Source organism: Pteronotus mesoamericanus, unplaced genomic scaffold (genome assembly GCF_021234165.1).
Source record: "Pteronotus mesoamericanus isolate MK-2021 breed Mesoamerican mustached bat unplaced genomic scaffold, CSHL_Meso_final scaffold_12, whole genome shotgun sequence".
In the NCBI taxonomy this organism is placed as follows: Eukaryota; Metazoa; Chordata; class Mammalia; order Chiroptera; family Mormoopidae; genus Pteronotus; species Pteronotus mesoamericanus.
This window is the reverse complement of record NW_026555303.1, coordinates 2,031,695-2,049,205: the sequence shown is the minus strand read 5'-3', so window position 1 is coordinate 2,049,205 and position 17,511 is coordinate 2,031,695. Positions and strand designations below refer to the sequence as shown.

General features: G+C 36.3%; 2 non-coding genes across 2 annotated transcripts; one reads left to right on the top strand and one right to left on the bottom strand.

The window, feature by feature from the left end:
• Nucleotides 1-5,198: 5,198 nt before the first annotated feature.
• LOC129082234 (U6 spliceosomal RNA) lies at nucleotides 5,199-5,301 on the bottom strand. The gene has a single exon (XR_008530391.1). It is a non-coding gene; the product is annotated as a U6 spliceosomal RNA (small nuclear RNA).
• Nucleotides 5,302-14,938: 9,637 nt separating this feature from the next.
• On the top strand, nucleotides 14,939-15,064 carry LOC129082236 (U6atac minor spliceosomal RNA). Its single transcript, XR_008530393.1, has one exon. It is a non-coding gene; the product is annotated as a U6atac minor spliceosomal RNA (small nuclear RNA).
• The last annotated feature ends 2,447 nt before the right edge of the window (nucleotides 15,065-17,511 follow it).

Here is a 17,511-nt window from a genome sequence, read left to right as displayed (position 1 = left end):
ATGGAGAGCATTACGCTAAGTGAAATAAGCCAAGAAATGAAAGACAATATCATATGATCTCACCTATAAGTGGAACCTGATCAACAAAACAAACAAATGAACAAAATAGAACAAAATAGAGACATGGAAATGAAGAACAAATGGACAGTAGCCAGAGAGGAGGGTGGAAGGGGATAAAGGGGCAAAGAAGTGGAGAGGTCATCAAGGAACATGTATAAAGGACCCAAGGACCAAGACAATGAGGGGAAGGATTGAATATCAGAGGTAAGGGTGGGTAGGGAGGGGGAGGGTAATGGGGGAAACTGGGGACAACTGTAATTGAACAACAATAACATTTTAAAAATCGACTGTAAATGTGTTTATTTCTGTACTCTCAATTCAATTCAGTTTTATACCTATTTGAACCCAGTACCACATAGTCCTCATTACTGTAACAATGTAGTAAATCATTAAATCAGACTGTGATTTCACAAAATATTACCTTTCACATGGTAGTTTGGCTGTGTTCATTAAAATGTTTTATGAATTTCAGGATCAGGTGGTCAATTTATCAGTATGCAGCAGGAATTTTGACAGAAATTATGTTAAATCTATATATCAGTTTGAGAGTATTAACATCCTTAAAATTTAAGTGCTCATATTCATGAACATAGAGTGTACTTAGATTTATTTATGTCCATAAAATTTTTTTCAAAGACATTTTTGAGTTTTAAATGTACAGGTTTTATACTTCTTTTCTTAAATTTATTTCTAATATTTTGTCATTGTAAGTTTATTATAATGTCATTTTCCTGTCATTTATGCTTATGTTAATAAATACAATTCTATACATTGTATTTATTTTAATTTATTTTATTTTATGATTATTTACTTATTTTTAATCATTTTAATTTGTTATTGTTCAAATACTTTTGTCTCCATGCTACCACCACCACTTTCCTCTACCCCACTTCCCCCCTCAATCCTTCCCCACTTTGGCTTTGTCCATGGGTCCTTTATAAATACTCTTTGACTTAACTCTTCCCTTCCCTTTCCCCACCCCCAACTCCCTCCTTCCCTATTGATTACCTTGGTTTCTTTTTTCTTTCAATGGTACTGGTTATATTTTCCTTGCTTGTATGTTTTGTCGGTTAGATTCCACTTATAGATGACATCATATGATATTTGTCTTTTGCTCCCTGGTTTATTTCATTTAGCATAATATTCTCCAATTCCATTCATGCTGTCATGAAGGGTAGTACCTCTTTCTTTCTTTCTGATGCATAGTATTCCACTGTGTAAATGTACCATAGTTTTTTCATCCACTCATTTACTGACAGACACATATGTTTCTTCCAGCACTTGGCTATTGTCAATTGTACTGAAATGAACATTGGAGTGCATACGTTCTTTTGAATTGTTGTTTTGGGATTCTTAGGGTATAATCCCAACAGTGGAACCACTGGATCAAAAGGCAGTTCCATGTTTAGTTTTTTGAGGAAATTCCAAACTGTTTTCCACAAGGACTGCACCACTGTGCATTCCCAACAATGTACTAGGGTTCCCTTTTCTCCACAACCTCACCAACACCCATTGTCTGTTCATCTGTTTATAATGGCCATTCTGACTGGTGTGACGTGCTATCTCATTGAGGTTTTAATTTGCATTTCTCTGATGGCTAGTGATGCTGAGCATCCTTTCATATGTCTCTGGGCCCTCTGTATCTCTTGGAGAAGTGTCTCTCCACATCCTTTGTCAATATTTAATTGGATTGTTTGTCTTCTTGGGGTGGAGTTGTGTGAGTTCTCTATATATTTTGGAAATCAAACCCTTATCTGAAGTATCATTGACAAGTATATTTTCCATTACAAGTTTGATCCCTATTCATTTTGCTGATGTTTTCTTTAGCCATGCAGAAACTTCCTATTTTAATGAGGTCCGACTTGTATATTCTTTCCTTTATGCCCCTTGCTTTAGGGGACATATTGGTGAAAATATTGCTGTGTGAGATATCTGAGAGTTTCCTGCCTGTGTTTTCCTCTAGGACTTTTATGGTGTTACAAATTACATTTAAGTGTTTTATCCATCTTGAGTTTATATTTATGTATGGTGTCAGTTGGCTCTCCCAACACAATTTGTTGAAGAGGCTATTTTTACTCCAATTTATGCTTCTACACCTTAGTCAAAGATTAACTGACCATAGAGGCATAAGTTTATTTCTGGGGTTTCTATTCAGTTCCACTGATCTCTGTGTCTGTTCTTGTCTCAGTACCAGATTGTTTTGATTACACTGGCCTTGTAGTAGTTTTATATCCGGTATTGTGGTCACTGCTGGGGTTGTTTATGATTCCATATACATTTTTTAAATATCTCTTCTTGTCTTGTCATTGTACCAATGATGTCTTTGAAATACATCATTGGTATTTTAATAGAGATTTCAATGAATCTATAAATTGCTTTGGGTAGTATGACCGTTTAGATGATGTTAATTCTTCCAGTCCATGAACACGGTATATGCTTCCATTTTTTTGTGTCTTCCTTAATTTCTTTCTTCAGTGTTGTATAGTTTTCTGCATACAGGTTTTTTTGTTTTTTTTGTTTTTTTTTTACCACTTAGGTAACTTTATTTTTCCTGTTGCTATAGCAAAGAGGATGTTTTTTCCTGATTTCTGCTTCTTATATTTTATTTCTGGTGCTCAAAAATGTCTTCAATTTCTGAATAGTGTCTTTGCATCCTGCTCTTTTGCCAAATTGACTTATTAGGTTGAGTAGTTTTTGGTGGAGTATAGAGGGTTTTCTATGTACACTATCATGTCATCTGCAAAAAATTATAGTTTAACTTTTTCCTTTCCAATTTGGATGTCTTTTATTTCTTTTTCTTGTCTGGCCACTGTGGCTTAGACTTCCAATGCTATGTTGATTAGAAGTGGTGAAAACGGACATCCTTGTCTTGTTCCCGATCTTAGTGGAAAATGTTTTACTTGTTTCCCATCGAGTATGATGTTGGCTGTAGGTTTTTCATATATGGCCTTTATTATGTTGAGGTATGTCCCCTTTATTCCCATTTTGCTGAATGATTTATCATACATGGGTGCTGTAACTTATCAAATGATTTTTCCACATATGTTGATATAATTACGTCATTTTTGTCTTTTTTTTTTAATGTGATGTATTATGTTTACTGATTTGTGAATACTGAACCATCCTTGCAACCCTAGGATGAATCCCATTTGATCATGGTGGATGAACTTTTGAATGTATTGATGGATGTGGTTTGCCAATATTTTGTTGAGGATTTTAGCATCTATGTTCATCAGCAATATTGGCCTATAGTTTTCTTTCTTTGCTGTGTCTTTATCTGGTTTAGGGAATAGGAAGATTCTGGCCCCATTCAATGAGTTTGGTAGTGTTCCGTCTTCTTTGATTTTTTGAAACTGTTTGAGAAGGACAGGAGTTAGCTCTTCCTTAAATGTTTTGCAAAATTCTCCAGTGAAACCCTCCTTTCCAGAGCTTTTGTGTGTCAGGAGTTTTTTGATTACTACTTTGATTTCACCATCTGTTATCAGTTTGTTCAGGCTTTCTGTCTGTTCTTCATTCAGTGTTGGAATGTTATACTGTATTAGAAATTTTTCCATTTCATAGAGGTTTTCAATTTTTGGCATATAATTGCTCATAATTTCTTACTAACCTTTGGTATCAGTTTCTGTGGTATCCAGTTTTTTTTCTCTCTCTTTCTATTCTGATATTATTTATTTGGGTCCTTTCCCTTTTTTTCTTGATGAATCTGCTTAAAGGCTTATCGATTTTTTAAATATTTTCAAAGAATCAGCTCCTGGAGTGGTTGATCCTTTGAATTGTTCTTTTTCTCTCTATGTCATTCAGTTCTGCTCTGATCTTGATTATTTCCTTCCTTCAACTTGCTCTGGGATTTGCTTCTTGTTGTTTCTCCAGTTCTTGAAGTTGTAATGTTAGGTCATTTATTTGAAATGTTTCTATCTTTTTTAGGTAAGCCTGTGTTGCTCTGAACTTCCCTCTCAGAACTGCCTTCACTGTGTCCCATAGGTTTTGGACTGCTGTGTGTTCTTTTTCATTTGTTTCCAGAAACTTTTTGATTTATTCTTTGATCTCATTCTTGACCCATTCATTCTTTAATAGCCTACTATTCAGTCTCCCTGAGTTTGAATGTTTTTGAGTTCTTTTCCTTGAGATTGGTTTCTAGTTTCAAGCCTTTGTGGTCAGAGAAAGTGCTTGTTATTATTTCAATGTTCCTGAATTTGTTGAGGCTTGTTTTGTGGCCTATCATGTGGTCTATCTTTAAAAGTTTTCTGTGTGCATTTGAAAAGAATATGTATTTTGCTTCTTTGGTATGTAAGGTTCTATATATATATATATATATATATATATATATATATATATATATATATATATATCTGTAAATCCATTTGATCTATTGCATCATTCAATTCCACAATATCTTTGTTTATCTTTTGTTTAGAAAACATATACAATTTTTACATAGGGATGATAAAACCCCCTACAATCAGTGTATTGCTGTCTATGTCTTTCTTGAAGTCCTCTATGATTTTCCTTATACTTTTGGGTACTCCTCTGTTGGGTGAATATATGTTTACTATGTTTATGTCTTGATATATTCTTCCTTTGAGTATTAGCAGTGTCCTTCTGGATCTCTTTTTATGGACTTTGCTTTGAAATCTATTTTGTCTGATATAAGTATTGCTACCACTGCTTTTTTTCCCTGTCCATTTGCTTGGAATATTTTTTTTCCCATCCTTTTACTATCAGTCTGTGTAGGTCCTTTGTTCTGAGGTGGGTCTTTTGTAGACAGCATAAGTGTGGGTCATGTTTTCTAACCCATTCACCTATCATGTGCCTATTGATTGATGCATTTAGTTTATTTTCATTTAAATTTATTATGGACAGGTATTTATTAATTTTTCCCCTTTGTACCTTTGTTCTTTTCTTTATAACTCTTTTTCTTCATCCTCTTAAACCTGTCCTGTTAGCATATCTTGGAGTGCTGGTTTGGTGGAGGTGTATTCTTTTAGCCTTCTTTTGTCTGGGAAACTCCTTATTTCATGTTCCATTTTTAATTGAAAGCCTTGCTGTGTAGAGCAGCCTTGGTTGTAGGTCTTTGCTTTCCATGATGTGGAATCATTCTTGCCATTCCATTCAGGCTTGTAGTGTTTCTGTTGAGAAGTAAAAATATGGAATGCTTCATGAATTTGCATATCATCCTTGCACAACGGCCCTGCTAATCTTCTCTCTGTCATTCCAATTTTAGTGTATGTGCTGCTGAAACACGTTCATGTTTTTACATGTTATCTATCTAAAGATAAACTTGATTTATTTTTCTTACCTAATTGTTCTACCTAGATAGATCTGCAAGTACAATGTTGAAATTATGTACCAAAAGTGAATATCCTTTTTTCTTGAACTTATGGAGAAGGCATTCAGTCTTTCACAACTGAGAATGATGTTAACTCTGGGCTTTTTGAGATGTCCTTTATCAATTTAAGGAAGTTCCCTTCTGTTCATAGTCTCCTAGTTTGTTCAATTCTTTTTAATCATAAAAGTTTGTTGTATTTTGTTAAATGCCTTTTCTTCATCGATTGACATAAGTGGGGTTTGTCCTTTATTCTCTTAATATGGTATAATGCATTACATTTGTTTATTTTCAAATGTGGTATCAACTTTTCATTCAGAAGAAAAATCTTTCTTCGTCCTGCTGTGTAATCATTTTTCCATGTTGATGAATTATATTTTCTTGTAACTTGTTGAAGATTCTTGTATATATATATACATTAAAGATATTGGCCTATAATTTTCTTTTGATGTCTTTGTCACATTTGGCAATTTTTGAAATGGTTTGAAGAAGACTTTGATTTTTATTAACAATTGATGATATTCTCAGTAAAACCATCTATTTCTACACTTTTTTTTGTTGTAAGTTTTAAATTGCTAATCTAATATCTCTAATTGTTATAGGTCTACTCAGATTTTCTTTTATCTCTTAATTTAGTTATGGTAATTTGTGTGTTTCTAGGAATTTGTTTATTTTATCTAGGTTATATAATATATTGTTATAATTTTTTCATAGTTTTTACTGTTTTGTTGTTTGCTAGCCTTTTGAAAAATCAACTTTTGTTTTATATATTTTTTCTATTCTGTCTATATTTTATTTCTATTGTAACTTTTATCATTTTCTTACATCTGCTTGATGTGTGTATACTTTTCTCTTTTAATATCATAAATTAGAATATTGCTATTAATTTTAGATATCTGTTGTTTTTAAATATGTGTATTTACAAATACAAATATTCCTCTTAGCAGTGCCCTTTGCTGCATCCAATACACTTTTTGTACACAGTGATCCTGTTTTATTTATTTGAAAATATTTTGTAGTTTACTTTGTGATTTGATCTTTGTCTCATGAGTTACTTAAGATTGTGTTCTTAAATTTCACACATTGGTGAATTTACTGAATTTCTTTGTTATCCATTTCTAATTTTATTTATTTGTGGTTAAAAAACATAATTTTTATGATCTCCCTTCTTTTAAATCTATTGAAATTTGCTTTATAGCCTAACATTTAGTCAGTCATGGAGACTATTCTATGTACACTTGATAATAACACCTGCGTGCCTTCTGTTGTTGTTATGTGGACTGTAAATAGGTCTAGTTGGTTATAGAGTCATTCAAATATCTCACTTCCTTGTTGATCTACCTAGTTGTTTTAATTATTATTAAAAAGAGGGGAACAAATGGTAATGAAAAAATACAATAGTAATTAAATTTAAAAATAGAGTATTAAAACTTTAAAATATTCTTCATGAATTTTTCATTTGTACCTTCAATTATGTAATTTTTGGCCTGTTTAGTATGGTACATAGATATTTATATTAGAAGTAGTGAAAACAGATATTCTTGTCTTGTTCCTGAACTTAGTGGGAGAGCTTTAACTTTTAGCCCATTGAATAGATGTTGGTTGTGCGTTTTTCATATATTACCTTTATTTTAATGAAGAATGCCCCCTTTAGTCCCAGTTTTCTGAGTGGTTTTATCATCAATGTATACTGTACCTTATCAAATGCTTTTTCCACATCTATTCATATGTGCATGTGATTTATGTTTTTCCTGTTGTTTATGCAATGTATTACCTGTTATGATTTGCGAATATGAATCATACTTGCATCTCTGGGATGAATCCCACTTGATCTAGAAGGAGGATCTTTTTAATCTATTGCTGGATGTGGTTTGCCAACGTGTTGTTGAAGATTTTTTCATCTATGTTTGTCAGTGATATTGGCCTGTAGTTTTGTTTGTTGTGTCTTTATCTGGCTTTGAAATTTGGATGATGCTGGCTTCAAAAAAAGAGTTTGGGAGTTTTCCCTCTTCTTGGATTTTTTGGAATAGTCAGAGAAGGACCATGGTTAAATCTTCCTTAATGTTTTTCAAAATTCTCCTGTGAAACCAACTTGTTAGGTATTTTGTGTGCTGGGAGTTTTTTGATTACTGCTTTGATTTCACCAGCTGTTCTCTTCAGGCTTTCCTTTTCTTCTTCATTCAGTGTTGGAAGGTCATATTTTTTTCTAGAAATGTGTTGACTTCACCCAGGTTTTCAAATCTCTTGGCATATAATTGTTCATAGTAATTTCTTACAATCCTTTGTATTTCTGTGGTATCAAATGTCATTTTCCCTATTTCATTTCTGATATTATTTATTTGAGTCCTCACCCTTTTTCATTTGATGACTTTTCTTACGGGCTTGTTAATTTTGTTTATCTTCTCAAAGTATGAACTCCTGGATTTTATTGATCCTTTGAATTATTATTTTAGTCTCTATGTCATTGAAATCTGCTCTAATCTTGATTATTTCCTTCCTTCTACTCATTCTTGGCTTTGTTGTTTTTTCTCCAGTTCTTGTACATATAGTCTTATGTTGTTTATTTGGAATATTTCCATATTTTTGAGGTAGGACTGCATTGCTATGAAATTCCCTCTCAGGACTGCATTTCATGTGTCCCATAGATTTTGGACTGTTGTGTGTTCATTTTCATTTGTTTCAAAAAACTTTTGATTTCTTCTCTTATCTAATTATTGACCCATTCATTGTTTAATAGTATGCTATTCAGACTCCAAGAGTTTGAAAGTTTTTGAGTTTTTTCTTCAAGGTTGGTTTCTAATTTCAAGTCCTTGTGATCCATAAAATGCTTTTTATGATTTCAAATTTCTTGAATTCGTTGAGGTTTGTTTTGTGTCATATAATGTGTTCTGTCTCTGAAAAAACTCAAATGTGAATTTGAAACAAATATTTTGTCTTTTTGGGATGGAAGGTTCTGCATATATCAGTTAAGTCTATATGACCTAATGCATCATTCAGTTCCACACTATCCTTTTAGATACTTTGGAAGATGTATCCACTGTTGACACTGGGGTGATAAAATCCCCCATGATCAGGTTTTTTTTTTTCTTTTTGTATCTTTCTTGAAGTCCTCCAAGCCTTCCTTATGTATTTGGTACTCCTAAATTGGATGCATATATGTTTACAATGTTTATGTGTTCCAGATGGATTCTTCCTTTAAATATAATGAAGTGCCCTTCTGGGTCTCTTTTTATGGCTTTAGTTTTGAAATCTATTTAGTCTGATGTAAGTATTACTACCCAGCCTTTTTTTTTCCTTGTTCATTATCTTGGAATATTTTTTCCATCACTTTACTTTCTATCTGTGTAGCTGTTTTGTTCTAAGGTGTGTCTCTTGTAGCAGCATATGTGTGGGTCATGTTTTCTTATCCATTCAGCTACTCTATGTATTTTATTGGAGCATTTAACCCACATACACTTAAAGTTATTACTGATAGGTGCATATTCATTTTTCCCTTTTATACCTGTCCTCTGTTGTCTCTCACTCTTTTCCTTCATTTTCTTATAACAGTTCCATTAGCATATCTTGCAATGCTGGTTTGGTGGAAGTGTATTCTTGTGTTCTTTTATATGGCAGACTCCTTATTTTGCATTCTGTTTTAATTGAGATTCTTGCTGGGTTGAGTAGTCTTGGATGCAGGACTTTGTTTTTCATTACTTGGAATATTTCTGGCCATTCCCTTCTGGCTTGTAGTGTTTCTGTTGAAAAGTCAGCTGCTGGCCTTATTGGGTTCCCTTGTATGTTACTTCCTGTTCCCTCTTTCTGCCTTTAAAATTCTCTCTTTGTCTTTGATATTTGTCATTTTAATTCTAATTTGTCTTGAAGTGTGCATTTTTGGGTTCTCTTGAATGGGACCCTCTGTGTTTTCTGGGCTCGAGTGACTTTTTTTCTCCTCAAATTAAGGAAGTTTTCCATCATTACTTTTTCAAACAGGTTCTCTATCCCTTGCTCTTCTCTTCCTTTTGGTATACTTATTATACTGATATTATTACATTTTAGGTTGTTGTGCACTTCCCTTAACACCTCTTTCTTCTTTTTGAGTCTTTTTTCATTTATTGCTCTTTCTGGGATTTATTTTGTATCCTGTCTTTCAGTTTGCAGATTAGTTCCTCTGCTCATTCTAGCCTACTTTTGATTCCTTCTTCTGTGTTCTTTCATTTGGAAATTGCATTCTCCGTTTCTTCTTCCCTCTTGCTGATAGTTTCTATGTGCCTTTTGATGCTGATACTCTTTGCAGTGCTTTTTTCATAGTCTCCTTGTACTTTTTTGTAATTCTCCCTGAGTTCACTGACCTCCTTCAGCTTTGTTATAACCTTTGCTTTGAATTCAATATCTGATAGTTTACCTGTCTCTATTTCATTTGGAACTCCTTCTGGTTTCCTCCATTTGTTTTGATTGGGGATTGTTTCTTTGTCTTTCCATTATTTCTGAGACTCTTCATTTTTGCTTCTGTTTCTTTAATTGATCAGTTTTGACCTCCTAACATTGTGCTATGAACTTCTATGGTAGGAGACATGTGAGATTCAATGGTGCTGTCTCCTTGATCTCCTGAACTTGATGGTTTTCAGATGCCTTTTATGTCTTTTATGTTGGCACTTCGGAAGAAATTTGGTTTTGATTGTTGTTGGATCTTTTTTTTTTTGGCCCATCCTTCCATCTGGTTAGCAGAGGATTAGTCTGAGCACTATGTATTATATGTTTTTGTGCTGCCAGAACAGAACCAGAGATCCCAGGGAAAAACCCACATCTGCAAAAATAACTCCCAGCTTAAATTTCATTCTCAAGAGCAAATGAACTGGTATTAATAATGTTGTAAAGAGATTAAGACTATTATAAGAAAGAAGACAAATAAAGTATTAGTATAAAGTCTAATGACTTCTTATTCACAAACTTGATGGACTGAACTGAACTTTAAGAACCTATGTAGTAAATAAGATATCACAAATCATTGAAAAGTTCAGCATGGTTAATGTCAGTAGCCTCTAGTATTTACCACTGCTTTATTTTTTCTTTCTGGATCCACCTACCATGATGTCAGATGTGTCAGATTTTGACTCTCTCTGACCTTAGGCAGTCTGAGACTTCCAGGAATCTACCGTCGGTGGCTCTCTCTTTCAGTTAATCTAGTACTCTGCCCTCAGCAATCACTCTGCTTCCCCTTTAGCCCAGGATCTACTATCTATGATTGCTGCAGTGTACTCAGAATTTGGGCCTGCCTACCACCAAGACATGGGCTGAGCCTGTTTGGGGTGTGGCAAGTGTGTCAGTTCTCATGGATGTCACTCAGAGGAGTGGTCTTTGTGAGCAAGGTGATTGCTGTCATATCAGGGAGGAGTCAGCACTGGGACCCCCAGCTACTCCTTCGGTTCGCTCCTCAATGACACCTTCTCCAGTCTGTCCTCAAGTGTTTCTATACCACTATGCATTACTTTTAGCCAGGGATCTACTACTTGTGACTGCTGCTCTGTACTCATCACTCAGGCCTGCATAACACACGGCTGGGGCAGAGCCTCCTGATGGCTGAGCTACTCTGTCTTTTCATGCTGCTGCCGCTCAGGAGAATATTCTTCCTGAGCAAGATGGCAGCTGTGGAATGGGAGGGTGAGTCAGCACTGGGACACCACGGTCTGCTTTTTCAGTTCTTTCCTCAAAGCCTCCTTCTCCAGTCTGTTCTCAGATGGCTCCAGCCCACTCTGCCCCCTCCTCTACCAGAGACCAGGGTTGGTAGCTGCAAATAAAAATTGATGTGTTGGCCATTTAAATGGATCTTTATACCTCCAGCCACCTGTTTTGGCAGAGGGCACTGTGTCGCTTTTCACAGCTGTCTGTTATCTGCATGCTTTTTGGGTTTTGGTGCTATAGGCTGGAGATTCCCACTTATGGTTTAGACCCTGCTCTTCTCAGGGGGATTTAATTGGCTGTTACAGTATTGCTCTTGTGCTATTACCCGTGGCCACCTAGTCCACCTACTCGAGTCCCTACTGCGTTCCTTATGTTAGGTTTTGCTAAAGCCCATTCCTCTCTGTGTCCAACATTTTAAGGCTCTTCTCTTGTTATTGTTCAGTTGTTTTCCAGGCGGTTTCTCTACAATTTTGTTGTAAATACAAATTGATCCTGGGAGGAAGTCAGTGTTACTTCCACTCACTGATCTTCCATCTTGCAGTCTCCTTGATTTTCTGTTTTGTTTTTTTTTTTAATTTAAATAATGAAGGCTTCACTAGTTTTTATTTTTTCATAGTTCTTTAAAGGAATACTATTTCAGCCCTGGCTCCTGTGGCTCAGCAGACTGAGTGCCAGCCTGCAACCCAAATGTTCACTGGTTCAATTCCCAGTCAGGGCACATGCCTGTGTTGCAGGCCAATCCCCCAGTAGGGGGTGTGTTTGAGAGTCAGCCACACATTGATGCTTCTGTTCCTCTTTTTCTCCCTTACTTCCCCTCTGTCTAAAAATAAATGAATAAAATATCAAAATAATGCTATTTCAACTTGTATATTCAGGGTTTGGTCAAATGTTTACTTAAACTTTTAGTATTACTTTCTGGTTTTATTGCACTATAGTCAAAGGATGTGACCTCAAAATATTTATTTCTTAATTTTTGTATACTTTATTTGCAATTTATAACATAATTATTTTTTAGAAAAACTTTATGAAAACTTATCCAAAAGAAAGTAATTCTTAAATGATGGTCACTGGAGTGGAAACATAGTTTTTTTAGATTTTCTTTAATCCTAACATAAAAACAAACAAAAACAAATACCAATATTAAATATCCATTATTGATATTACAAATTAAATGTGTGAAAATGTTTCCCCTTTAACTCTGAAGTACAGGTTGTTAATAACAAAACCACCAATTAACTTGAAAACTTATTATCAGTAACATGTGGGAAGTAGAAGAAAGAAACATGATGTCTTCCAACAAACTTGAGAATAGGAAAATTCAAGCACAACCAGTAAGCATTAACTGAGTATTTCAGTGGGCCATTTTAAAATTAGAAGTTTAAATTGCCAGGAATTTTTCCTATTCTAATAATGGTTATGTGCAAGAATCCTATGGTAATTTCTGAGGAGCTAAAGCAATCTAACCCTATGTACACTCAGTCTAATGAATAAAGGACCTGGGCAGATGTTTTTCCTAGGAGGAGATACAGAGGGCCCAGAGATATTTGAATGGATGCTCAGCATCGCAAGCCATCAGAGAAATTCAGATTAAAACCAACATGAGGTACCACCTCACACCAGTCAGAATGACCTTCATAAACAGATCAACAAAAAACAGGTGCTGGCGAGGCTGTGGAGAAAAGGGAACCCTAGTACACTGTTGGTGGGAATGCAGACTGGTGCAGCCACTGTGGAAGGCAGTGTAGAATTTCCTCAAAAAGCTGAAAATGGAACTGCCTTTTGATCCAGTGATTCCCCTGCTGGGACTACACCCTAAGAATACCAAAACACCAATACAAAAGAACTGATGCACCCCAATGTTCATAGCCACACAATTTACAGTAGCCAAGTGTTGGAAGCAACCTAAATGCCCATCAGTAGATGATTGGATCAAAACATCATGGTACATATACACAATGGAATACTATGCAGCAGAAAAAAAAAGAACTACTAAACTTCACGACAGCATGGATGGAACTGGAGAGCATTATGCTAAGCGAAATAAGCCAGGGAGCGAAAAACAAATACCATATGATCTCACCTATAAGTGGAACCTAACCAACAATACAAAGATGCAAGGAAAATAAGACCAGCAACACTGAAAGGAAAAGAAATCAGCAGAGACAAGAGGGAAGGAGGGAGAGGGGGTGGGGAAAAGAAGGGACGGGGAAAGTGAAGGAACATATAGCAAGGACTCATGGACAAAACCAAAGGGAAAGAGCTGAGGGAGGGAAGGAGGGAGGGGGCAAGGGAAAGTGGTGGGAGGTAGGCAGAGACAAATTTATTTGAAAAAATAAAAAAAAATAAAAAAAAAACAAAAGAATCAAAACTGGTTAATTTTTGTGCAGCCATTTTAATATTGAAGATGGAAGAAAATAAGCAACATTTTTGGTGTATTATGCTTTATCATTTCAAGAATGGTAAAAACGCAACTGAAATGCAAAAAAAAAAAATTGTGCTGTGCATGGAGCAGGTGCTGTGACTGATCAAATATGTCAAAAGTGGTTTGCAAAGTTTCTTGGTACTATGGACATATTGGCCAAATGATTCTTTGCTGTCAGGCCATCTAATGCATTGGAAGGTGTTTAGCAGCTCCCCTGGCCTCCACCTGCTAGAAGCCAATAGCGGGAGAAAGTTGGCATCCTCGAAACATCCAAATCAATATAGTAGTTGGTGAAAATGAAAAAAATATATAAAAAATAGAAAATAAACTGATGAATAAAATAGAAAAAATGGCATGGATACATGGAACACACTGACAGCTACCCAAAGGGAGTTTGGAGGGAGCACAAATGAAAAAAAGTGAAGATATTAGTCAAAGAACATATATGCATAACCCATGGACACTTACAATGGTATGGTGAGGGCCAAAGGGAGCGGAGGGTGGGGTTTGGGTAGAGGTTGTCAATGGAAGAAACAGGGGGGAATCTGTAATAGTGTCAACTATATAGTCAAAAAAATAAATAAATTAATTAAATAAACAGGTCTGCCGTATCTCCCTTGCATGGAGGGCTCTGTACTGAGGAGAAACTGCTGGAAATGAAACTAAAATTCAGCCAGAAAAGCATATCAAAGACAAAGAAAAGAGAAAGTCCAAATAAAATGGAAGAGAGTAATAAAGGCATTCAGTGTTTGAAGAGAAGCAACCATGTTTTTAGCACTTCCCCAAAACAACAAAAAAAGTGATAATGCAATGTTGGAGAATCCATTGTGAACCATGTCTTCTTCTATAGGTTTAGGAAAACTATATTCACATAAGAAACAAGAAAGTGATAATATCAAATACTATACAACATATTAATAAAATAGAAAAATAATATATAATATTTATATTACTGCACCATCTTCTGGATGATGTAGACCCCAGGTACCTGTACCACAAGGCTAGCACAGAAATAAGGGTGTTGTTACATTCATGCAAGTGGATTATATTTTCATGAGGTTAATCTTTGATATATGACTTACATGATAATGGTGTATAATCTTTTGTTTATTCATATCTTAACACTTATTTCAATGGTCATTTACAATGTATCTTTCAAGGGGTACTATACACAAAATAACAAAAAATTAACATTTTATTTTTTATTTTATTTTTAAAAGTTTTTTTTTTATTTTTAGAGAGGAGGTGGGAAGGAGAAAGAGGAGAGAAACATCAATGTGTGGTTGCATCTCACATGACCCTCTAATGGGGACCTGGCCCACAACCCAGGTGTATGCCCTACACAAGGAATTGAACCGGTGACCCTTTAGTTTGTAGGCTGGTGCTGAATGCACTTAGCCATACTATCTAGGACATTAAGTAACTTTAATATGATTATTTAAAGAACAGGGGAAATAGAATTTAAGATAATGATTTTGTATTAAAGGCGAGAAGATTAGCAATTCCCTTGACACGGATGGAAGAGTCCATCAGGCCATAGAACATGCAGGCAGTTCAGGTATTGCCACCTACTTCATGACATCTCATCGCTGTTTTAAATATGATAAATTAACTGATTTAAGAACAAAAGATACAGAGAGGAATATAGGTACAAAAAGAAAAATGGCAATAAATAAGTACCTATCAAAAATAACCTTAAATGTAAATAGATTAAATGCCCTAATCAAAAGATTTAGAGTAGCTAAATGGGTAAGAAACATGACCCACCTATATGTTATCTACAAGACTCCCACCTCAGAACAAAAGGTTTATACAGGCTAAAATATGAAGGGATGGGAAAAAATCCCATGCAAATGGACAAAAAATGAAAAGCTGGGGTGACAATATTTATATCAGACAAAATAGACTTCAAAACACAGGCCATAAGAAGAGACGAAGGCAGTGACTACATGATACTTAACGGAGTAGTCCAACAAGAAAGGAACATAACCGTTGTAAACATATACACACCCAATATTGGAGCACCCAAATATATAAAGAAAATCCTGGAGGATTTTAAGAAAGATATTGACAGCAATAAATTCAATGTAGGGGATTTTAACACCCCACTTTCAACAATGTACAGATATTCCAGACAAAAGAATCAACAAGGATATTGTTCCATTAAATGACACTCTAGATCAAATGGATTTAATTGGTAATCACAGTATATTTCACGTAAAAAAGAAAAATAAATATTCTTTTCAAATGCACCTGGATCGTTTTCAAAGTTAGACCATATAGTAGGATACAAAACAAACCTTAACAAATTCAAGAAATTTAAAATTATACCCAGCATCTTCTCCAATCACAATGGCTTGAAATAGAAACCAACTTCAAGAAAAGAACTCAAAAATGCTCAAATATGTAGAGACTGAATAATACACTATTAAAAAATTGAATGGGTTAAGAATGAAATCAAGGAATAAATCAAAAAGTATCAGAAAATAGATGAAAATAAACATACAACAACCAAAAACTTATGGGACAGAGAAAAAGCAGGCTTGAGTTGGAAGTTCGCAGCATTACAGGCTTACCTGAAGAAAGAAAGATCTAAAATAAACAAACTAACCTTATATCTATAAGAGCTAGAGGAACACCAATAAACAAACCCCAGCATGAGAAGAATGAAAGAAATAATCAAGATCATATTGAATTAAATGACATAGAAAAAAAGGGAAAAAGAAAAAAAAATCAATTAAACAGATCAGTGAATCCAGAAGCTGTTTCTTTGAAAAGATAAAATTGAGATACCTGGGGTCGGAAAGATGGCGGAGGAGTGAATGGGAGTCACGCTGACCTCCTCCCAAAACCAAACTGCAATTGCAACTAAATAATGGACTAATCACCTGGAAAACAGTGGAGCGATAGCGGGAGAGGAACCTTGGTGCCGCGGACAGTGGATTCAACTCTCATACATCCCAACGGGTGAGAATTGCGGTGGAGGCTCGAGAGGGTGGGCTGGGTGCCCATGGGCACTGGCACCAGAGGGACATTGAAAGGGCCAGTTAGCTCCCCCCGAGAAGAATGGGGTCTGAATCATAAACAGGAACCCCTAAAATACAGCAGGTAAAGCCGAGAAAATACAGAGAAAACGCAACCCCAAAAAGCTTAGGGGCGCTCTCTGCCAGACACAGGTGGCTGGGGATACAAAAAGATGTTTAAAGGGCGAACACAAAAATTGCAGTGGCAGCCACCCTCCTTGATCTCTGGGTAGAGGCGGCAGCAGGGTGGGCTGGTGCCTGGGAAAAGACTGGTGAGGAAAACTTTGTGAAGAGAACTGACATGGCGGCCGGCGGAACCCTGGTGATAACGCACCTCCCACTTTGCAGCTACCATCTCTCTCAGGCACGAGGGAGTCAATTAACCTGCCTTTTGTGCGCTCCACACACAGCTTGTATGCGTGTGAGCTGTGGAGCTGAGTGCAGACTGGCTTGAAGAGCCTTGAGGAGAGACTGGAGACAGAGGCGTTGGGAAAAGAACGGGAGGAGGAACTGGGGAGTCCCGACTCCCTCCCTGTTCGGTAGTCTCCTTTGTGGGCTGGAAAGGCGCGACCCCAAAGAGGCAGAAGCAGGGCGCGCATGAACCAGACTACCTGCGATTGAAACGCAGTCCGCACAGGGGTTGGATCCTTGGCCGAAGGGATCACAGTACCGCCCAGAGGCCCCGGAGGGGAGACTAGAAAGGAAGGCAATGGGGAAAGAATGGGAGGAGGAACCGGGGAGTCCTGACTACTTCTCCTTGCCGTAGTCTCCATTATGCAGGAAGAGGACACACCCCCAAAGAGCCAAAACCTGAAAAGTAAACATAGACACCCCCAAAACACCCAGAGCAGGCGCGCACACTTGCGCAGAGTGACCGGCGACGGTTGGAGAGCGTGTGTGTGACCCACGAGGGCTGGCGAACGCTTGCACATGCCGTCAAGGCCTCACACACACTGGCACCCATACGATCTGCTAGGGAATGCGCAGAAGGGCAAGAACAGGCTTAAATTAACCTGCCCGCC